The following is a 9,548-nucleotide window of genomic DNA, read 5'->3' as shown; positions in this document are numbered from 1 at the left end:
CGTGGGACTTTTGAGGAGCCTCCTACTGGATTGATACCTTGGTTCTAAAAAACTGAGGGAAATACTTACGCTAATATTGCTGCATCACCCTTTCCACTTCAAGGATAACCAACGCAAGCTCAAGACGTAGCAAGAAGGATTTTTGGTGGCATTGCCGGGGAGGTCTTCGCTCAAGTCAAGACATACCAAGTACCCATCACAAACTCATCGCCGTCGCACTTACATTATTTGCCATTTGCCTCTCGTTTTCCTCTCCCCCGCTTCACCCTTGCCGTTTTATTCGCCCTCTCTTTCCCTATCTCCTCTCTCTATTTCGCTTGCCTTTTTGTTTGCTTATGTGATTGGATTGTTTGTCGCTATGGCGCAAGATAATACCAAGTTGTGTGACTTTTCCAATACCAATAATAATGATTTCCTTAGTACTCCGATTGCTCCTCTTAATGATGTTGAGTCTTGTGAAATCAATGCTACTTTGTGAATATTGTTATGAAACATCAATTCTCCGGCCTTCCTAGTGAAGATGCCGCTACCCATCTAAACAACTTTGTTGATTTGTGTGAGATGCAAAAGAAGAAAGATACGGATAATGATATTGTTAAATTGAAGTTATTTCCGTTTTCACTTAGAGATCGTGCTAAAGTTTGGTTTTCGTCTTTGCCTAAGAATAGTATTGATTCATGGAATAAGTGCAAAGATGCTTTTATCTCTAAGTATTTTCCTCCCGCTAAGATCATCTCTCTTAGGAACGATATTATGAATTTTAAACAACTTGATCATGAGCATGTTGCCCAATCTTGGGAAATAATGAAATTGATGATTCGCAAGTTGCCCTACTCATGGTTTGAATTTATGGATGATCATACAAAATTTTTATGCCGGATTGAATTTTGCTTCTAGAAATCTTTTAGATTAGGCCGCGGGAGGCACGTTTATGGAAATCGCCCTAGGAGAAGCTACTAAACTCCTTGATAACATTATGGCTAATTATTCTCAATGGCACACCGAAAGATCTACTAGTAAAAAAGTGCATGTTATAGAAGAAATTAATGTTTTGAGTGAAAAGATGGATGAACTTATGAAATTGTTTGCTGCTAAGAGTGCTTCTATTGATCCCAATGATATGCCTTTGTCTACTTTGATTGAGAATAATAATGAATCTATGGATGTGAATTTTGTTGGTAGGAATAATTTTGGTAACAATGCTTATAGAGGAAACTTTAATCATAGACCATTCCCAAGTAATTCCTCTAATAATTATGGAAATTCCTAAAATAATTCTTATGGTAATTTTAATAAGATACCCTCTGATTTTGAGAATAGTGTGAAAGAATTTATGGTCTCTCAAAAGAATTTTAATGCCATGCTTGAACAAAAATTGCTTAAAGTTGATGATTTGGCTAGGAACGTTGATAGACTTTCGCTTGATGTTGATTCTTTGAAACTTAGATCTACTCCTCCTAAGCATGATATCAATGAGTCTCTCAAAGCTATGAGAATTTCCATTGATGAGTGCAAAGAAAGAACCGCTAGATTGCGTGCTAAGAAAGATTGTTTTGTAAAGGCACGTTCTTCTAGTTTTCATGAAAATAATGATGAAGATCTAAAACTTATTGATGTGTCCCCTATTAAATCTTTGTTTTGCAATACGAATCTTAATAATGATGGGACTGGAGATGAGTCAACTTTAGTTAAAAGGCGTCCCAATGATTCGAAGTTCTTAGATCTTGACGCTAAATTTGGTAAAAGTGGGATTGGAGAGGTCAAGAATTTAAATAGCATTGAACCCACTATCTTGGATTTCAAGGAATTTAATTATGATAATTGTTCTTTAGTAGATTGTATTTCCTTGTTGCAATCCGTTGTGAATTCTCCTCATGCTTATAGTCAAAATAAAGCTTTTACCAAACATATTGTTGATTCCTTGATGCAATCTTATGATGAAAAACTTAATTTGAAAGTTTCTATACCTAGAAAACTTAATTATGAGTGGGAACCTACTATAAAGATTAAAATTAAAGATCATGAGTATTATGGTTTATGTGATTTGGGTGCTAGTGTTTCCACAATTCCGAAAACTTTATGTGATATTCTAGGTTTCCATGATCTTGATGATTGATCTTTAAATTTGCACCTTGCGGATTCCACCATTAAAAAGCCTATGGGAAGGATCAATGATGTTCTTATTGTTGCAAATAGGAACTATGTGCCTGTAGATTTTATCATTCTTGATAGATTGCAATCTTTCTTGTCCTATTAGTATTGGTAGACCTTTCCTTAGAACGATTGGTGCGATTATTGATATGAAGGAAGGGAATATTAGATTCCAATTTCCATTAAGGAAAAGCATGGAGCACTTTCCAAGAAAGAAAGTTAAATTACCTTATGAATCTATCATGCAAGCTACTTATGAATTGAGTGCCAAAGATGGCAGTACTTAGATCTATCCTCGCTTTTATGCCTAGCTTGGGGCGTTAAACAATAGCGCTAGTTGGGAGGCAACCCAATTTTATTTTAGTTTTTTTCTTTTTGCTTTTGTTTAGTGATAAATTTTGCATCTACCTTCTGTTTAGATGTGTTTTCATGTTTTAATTAGTGTTTGTGCCAAGTAGAACCTATAGGATAACCTATGGTGATAGTTAATTTGATTCTGCTGAAAAACAGAAAATTTGCACGCACGAAAATACTTTTAGTAATTCACAGAAACGTGATTATGCATTTATTATTTTTGCTGTAGATCAATAGACAAATTTCCCAGCACTTCCTATTTTGGTAGGATTTTTAGAGTTCCAGAAGTATTCGAGAGTTATAGATTGCTACAGACTATTCTGTTTTTGACACATTCTTCTTTTCGTGTGTTGTTTGCTTATTTTGATGCATCTATGGCTAGTATGTAAGGTTATGAACCATAGAGAAGTTGGAATACAGTAGGTTTAACACCAATATAAATAAAGAATGAGTTCATTACAGTACCTTATGTGGTGGTTTTTTTTTCTTGCACTAACGGAGCTTATGAGATTTCCTGTTGAGTTTTGTGTTGTGAAGTTTTCAAGTTTTGGGTAGAGATTTGATGGATTATGGAATAAGGAGTGGCAAGATCCTAAGCTTGGGGATGCCCATGGCACCCTAAGATATTCAAGGATAACCAAAAGCCTAATCTTGAGGATGCCCCGGAAGGCATCCCCTCTTTCGTCTTCGTCTATCGGTAACTTTACTTGGAGCTATATTTTTATTCGCCACATGATATGTGTTTTGCTTGGAGCGACTTGTATGATATTAGTATTTGCTTTTTAGTTTTACACAATCATCCTTGCTGTACACACCTTTTGGGAAAAGCCCACTTGATTAGAATACTCTATGTGCTTCACTTATATCTTTTGAGCTAGATAGTTTTTGCTCTAGTGCTTCACTTATATCTTTTAGAGCACGGCGGTGGCTTAATTTTGAAGAAATTGTTGATCTCTCATGCTTCACTTATATTATTTTAAGAGTCTTTTAGAACAACATGGTATTTGCAATGGTTATAAAATTGGTCCTAGAATGATGGGCATCCAAGTTGGGTATAATAAAAACTATCATAGAAAGTGAATTGGATGCTATGATCAATTTGATGCTTGATAAATTTTTTGAGATATTAGGATGGTGATATTAGAGTCATGCTAGTTGGGTAATTATGAATTTAAAGAATACTTGTGTTGAAGTTTGTGATTCCTGTAGCATGCACGTATGGTGAACCGCTTTGTGATGAAGTTGCAGCACAATTTTATTTATTGATTGTCTTCCTTATGAGTGGCGGTCGGGGACGAGCTATGTTCTTTTCCTACCAATCTATCCCCCTGGGAGCATGCCCGTAGTACTTTGTTTTTGATGAGTTGTAGATTTTTGCAATAAGTATATGAGTTCTTTATGACTAATGTTGAGTCCATGGATTATATGCACTCTCACCCTTCCACCATTGCTAGCCTCTCTTGTGTCGTGCAACTTTCGCCGGTAGCATACACCCACCATATACCTTCCTCAAAACAGCCACCATACCTACCTATTATGGCATTTCCATAGCCATTCCAACATATATTGCCATGCAACTTTCCATCGTTCCGTTTACTATGACACGCTTCATCATTGTCATATTGCTCTTTGCATGATAATATAGTTGACATCGTATTTGTGGCAAGGCCATCTGTAAGTGCATCTAGTGCCACCCCTAGTTGGTTTTGGAGTATTGACAACAAAGTCGGTTGAGGGACTAATGCGTTTGTGAGAATTGCAGGATAACGCAGGTTGTGTCCCTCATTGATTCGGTTTACCTACCGGAGATGACCCCTAAAAATGTATGAAGACATTGAAGACTATGGTGGTGTGTGAAGATATTCACACTGAAGTCTATGACATGAGAAGACATTGAGTGAAGAATGTGGAGCGCGAAGACTATGTCGTTTTGCTGTTTCCTTTTCTTCTTTGTTGAGTCATAGGAATCACCGTACTGTTAAGTGGGGTCCAAGTGAACTAAGTCAGAGTGACTGAAGTGATGCTCAACCCAAACCCCATGTCTTCGAGCGAAGACAATGAGAGCAAATCTTATCCAGAGCTAGATGAGTCAGCTTTGCTTGTAGCCCAAGTAAAGTTGGCGTGTGTGTTTGAAATCTGACTGTTGGAACACGTGTCAGTTCCTTAGTGACCCAGGGTCATTTCGGACATATCAGGTCGGGTTGCCTTGTGGCTATAAATAGCCCACCCCCTACACCATAAATTGGTGGCTGCTCAGAGTTAGTTTACGGCTTTTGTCGTTTTGAGAGCAACCCACCTCGAAGCCTTTGAGAGAGAAATCCTTGCGAGGACAAAGCCCAAACACCCAGAGCCAAAGAGTGTTAGGCATCACTGAAGTCTTTCTGTCTGTGTGACCTGAAGACTTATTACACTTGAGGACTGTGTATCCTCCAGCCGGTTAGGCGTCACGTTCTGAGCATCCAAGAGTCATTGTGGATTGCCGGGTGAACAAAGTCTGTGAAGGTTCGGAAGTCTACCTTGAAGACTTACCAGAGTGATTGGGTGAGGACTGTGTGTCCTTAGCTCAAGGGGAATAAGGTTAAGACACGGTATTCTGAGTTGAATCTCAACCTCCCTAACCAGACATACAGTTGTCACAGCAACTGGAACTGGTCCAACAAATCCTGTGTCTTCAACAAGTGACTGGTTCTATCTCTTCCCTCCTTTACTTTGAGTTTGTCATCGTGAAGTCATTGCTTATCTGTCTTATCTGTTTGACTTCATTGCTTGACTACTATTGTTGATTGGCTTCATACTATCTTCCACCCTGATCCTTACTACCTTGCTGCTATTAGTCTTCGTACGTTAACACTATTGCATACTTGACTATGGCTTGCTTGTTGTAGTTTATCTTCCGCTGCATATCAATTAGGTCATTTCTACTGTCTGTCTTCGAAACTTCCACGTTTTTAAGACTTTGATAAAAATCGCCTATTCACCCCCCCTCTAGTCGATAACTAGCACTTTCACCATCTTCATAATTTTCATACATGTCACTCTTGATTCATTGCATATCCCGGTACACCGCTGGAGGCATTCATATAGAGCCATATCTTGTTTAAGTATTGAGTTGTAAATCAATAAAAAGTGTGATGATCTTCATTATTAGAGCATTGTCCCAGTGAGGAAAGGATGATGGAGACTATGATTCCCCCACAAGTCGGGATGAGACTTCGGACTTTATAAAAAAAGAGGAAAAGAAAAGAAAAAAAGGAAAGGCAAAAAAGTAAAGGCCCAAAAGAGAAAAAAGAAAAAACGAAAAAGAAAAGAAAAAGAAAAAAGGAAATGAGAGAAAAAGAGAGAAGGGACAATGCTACTATCATTTTTACCACACTTGTGCTTCAAAGTAGCACCATGACCTTGATGATAGAGAGTCTCCTATGTTGTCACTTTCATTTACTAGTGGGAATTTTTCATTATAGAACTTGGCTTGTATATTCCAATGATGGGCTTCCTCAAAGTGCCCTAGGTCCTCGTAAGCAAGCGAGTTGGATGCACACCCACTTAGTTTCTTTTATTGAGCTTTCATACATTTATAGCTCTAGTGCATCCGTTGCATGGCAATCCCTACTCATTCACATTGATATCTATTAATGGGCATCTCCATAGCCCGTTTATACGCCTAGTTGATGTGAGACTATCTTCTCCTTTTTGTCTTCTCCACAACCACCATTGTATTCCACATATAGTGTTATGTACATGGCTCATGCTCATGTATTGCATGAAAGTTGAAAAAGTTTGAGAACATAAAAGTATGAAACAATTGCTTGGCTGGTCATCGGGGTTGTGCATGATTAAATACTTTGTGTGATGAAGATAGAGCAACAGCCAGACTATATGATTTTGTAGGGATAACTTTCTTTAGCCATGTTATTTTGAGAAGACATGATTACTTTGATTAGTATGCTTGAAGTATTACTATTTCTTATGTTAATATGAACTTTTATTTTGAATCATTTGGATCTGAACATTAATGCCATAATAAAGAAAATTACATTGAGAATTATGCTAGGTAGCATTCCACATCAAATTTTTTGTTTTTATCATTTACCTACTCGAGGACGAGCAGGAATTAAGCTTGCGGATGCTTGATACGTCTCCAACGTATCTATAATTTTTGATTGTTCCATGCTATTATATTACCCGTTTTGGATGTTTATGGGCTTTACTTTACACAATTATATCATTTTTGGGACTAACCTACTAACCGGAGGCCCGGCCTGTATTGCTGTTTTTTTGCCTATTTCAGTGTTTCGAAGAAAAGGAATATCAAACGGAGTCCAAACGGAATGAAACCTTCGGGAGCGATCTTTTTGGAACAAACGTGATCCAGAGGACTTGGAGTGGAAGTCAAGAAACAACCAAGGCAGCCACGAGGGTGCCCGGCACGCCCCCTAGGGCTGGGCGCACCCCCTGCCTCGTGGGCCCCTCGAGCGTCCACCGACCTACTTCTTCCTCCTATATATACCCATGTACCACGAAAACATCAGAAGCGACCACGAAAAACTATTTCCACTACCGCAACCTTGTGTATCCGCGAGATCCCATCTTGGAGCCTTCGTCGGCACTCCGCCGGAGGGGGAATCGATCACGGAGGGCCTCTACATCATCTCCAAGGCATCTCTGATGAGTTGTGAGTAGTTTACCACAGACCTTCGGGTCCATAGTTATTAGCTAGATGGCTTCTTCTCTCTCTTTGAATCTCAATACAAATTTCTCCTCGATCTTCTTGGAGATCTATTCGATGTAACTCTTTTTGCGGTGTGTTTGTCGAGATCTGATGAATTGTGGGTTTATGATCAAGTTTATCTATGAGAAATATTTTTATCTCCTCTGAATTCTTTTATGTGTGATTAAGTTATCTTTGCAAGTCTCTTCGAATTATCAGTTTGGTTTGGCCTACTAGATTGATCTTTCTTGCAATGGGAGAAGTGCTTAGCTTTGGGTTTAATCTTGCGGTGTCCTTTCCTAGTGACAGTAGGGGCAGCAAGGCACGTATTGTATTGTTGCCATCAAGGATAAAAAGATGGGGTTTATATAATATTGCATGAGTTTATCCCTCTACATCATGTCATCTTTCTTAATGCGTTACTCCGTTCTTTATGAACTTAATACTCTAGATGCATGCTGGATAGTGGTCGACATGTGGAGTAATAGTAGTAGATGCAGGTAGGAGTCGGTCTACTTGTCATGGACGTGATGCCTATATACATGATCATGCCTAGATAATCTCATAATTATTCACTTTTCTATCTATTGCTCGACAGTAATTTGTTCACCCACCATAACACTTTTGCTATCTTGAGAGAAGCCACTAATGAAACCTATGGCCCCTGGGTCTATTGCTTATCATATAAGCTTTCAATCTACTTTTATTTGCATCTTTACTTTTCCAATCTATATCATAAAAATACCAAAAATATTATCTTATCATATTATCTCTATCAGATCTCACTTTCGCAAGTGGCCTTGAAGGGATTGACAACCCCTTTATTGCGTTGGTTGCGAGTTCTTGTTTGTTTGTGTAGGTGCATTGGACTTTTGAGGAGCCTCCTACTGGATTGATACCTTGGTTCTCAAAAACTGAGGGAAATACTTACGCTACTATTGCTGCATCACCCTTTCCTCTTCAAGGAAAACCAACGCAAGCTCAAGACGTAGCAGAGCTCATCGCCGCTCGCCGCGGAGACTAGTTCCCGCGGCCTGCAGCAACGCATCAAGAAAGTAGAGATCAGCGAGCCAGATCCTTGTCTTCCTTCTTCTTTTGCCCTTGTGTATTTTGGGCGTAGCCGCATGTGGCTTTTTTAATTATCTTTCTAATTATGTAAGACAATTAACCGTCCTTACATATTCATCAGTCTTGCTATAAGTCGCAGTAGATGCTATATAGGTCCGTCGGATCTTACGTCAAGATCCGTGCTTTCAGATTTTCTTTTTTCTCTTTTAAATCTCAGTCGAGTGAGACATAGCCATGCCATTAAAAAGAGGCTCGGGCGCCATTAATGGAGACCTTGGGAGAGAGGTGGACGACAGATGGAGGTCAAAGGGCTCTCCTCCCGATAAGCACGCGTAGGGGTCTGATCGCACGCCTCTCGTACTCAAATAGCTACCCTGCACGGCGCCTCCTAGCTAATAAAAAATGGGGACGCGTGGCGGCACGTAAATGGTAGTAAATAGAACACCCACGGTTTCAATAATACTTGTGTTTCCGATTGTAACGTGACAGCACTGGTTCCAAAATGACTTTGTTGATTGTTAATGTGTGCGCCTTCGCAAATCGGACATGGCACCAAGCCAAGTTTCATTATTTTCATGCGTGTTTTGGATTTACAGGAATTAAAAAACTAAGTTTCTCAATGTTTCCAGCCCAACCACGATGCCCAGAATTTTGAATTTCATTCCCATTTCTTGCATGGAACCTAGAAATTTACTCGAGGACACACATGTGATTTTTCAACCAACTTTGGTGCACTCGAACATGTGCTTGTATTTCAAATTTGAATTATGCACACAAAGGTGACACGTTCCCTGGCAGAACCATGAGCCTTCTTGAGAGAAGCTCCGATTTGCAAGAAGCTTATACCAAAATTTGTTCCTATTCGGCCAATTTATTTTACCACGACATGGTACTACCATGACATGACACCATGCCAAGTATCATGCTTTTAAAACCAAGTTTCTCAATGTTCTCGACCGAGCCACAATGCCTAGATGTTTGAATTTTTTCTCATTTTTTGCATGGGATCTAGAAATTCACCCGAGGACACAAATGTTATTTTTCAACCAACTTTGGTGCACGGGAGCATGTGCTTGTAGTTCAAATTTGAATTATGCACATTAAATGACCAAAAACTCAATTAACAGGGCACTCATGTGGTACTATGTTGCCTTTGTAAATAAACTCAAGGGGGACAACATATATCGTTTCGCACTCAAAGGTGGCACGTTCCCTCTCAGAAGCACAAGCCTTCTTGAGACAAGCTTCGGTTGGCAAGAAGCTTATA

Source organism: Triticum aestivum, chromosome 7B (assembly GCF_018294505.1).
Source record: "Triticum aestivum cultivar Chinese Spring chromosome 7B, IWGSC CS RefSeq v2.1, whole genome shotgun sequence".
In the NCBI taxonomy this organism is placed as follows: Eukaryota; Viridiplantae; Streptophyta; class Magnoliopsida; order Poales; family Poaceae; genus Triticum; species Triticum aestivum.
The sequence above is the reverse complement of the archived record's forward strand: the minus strand, read 5'-3'. Positions refer to the sequence as shown.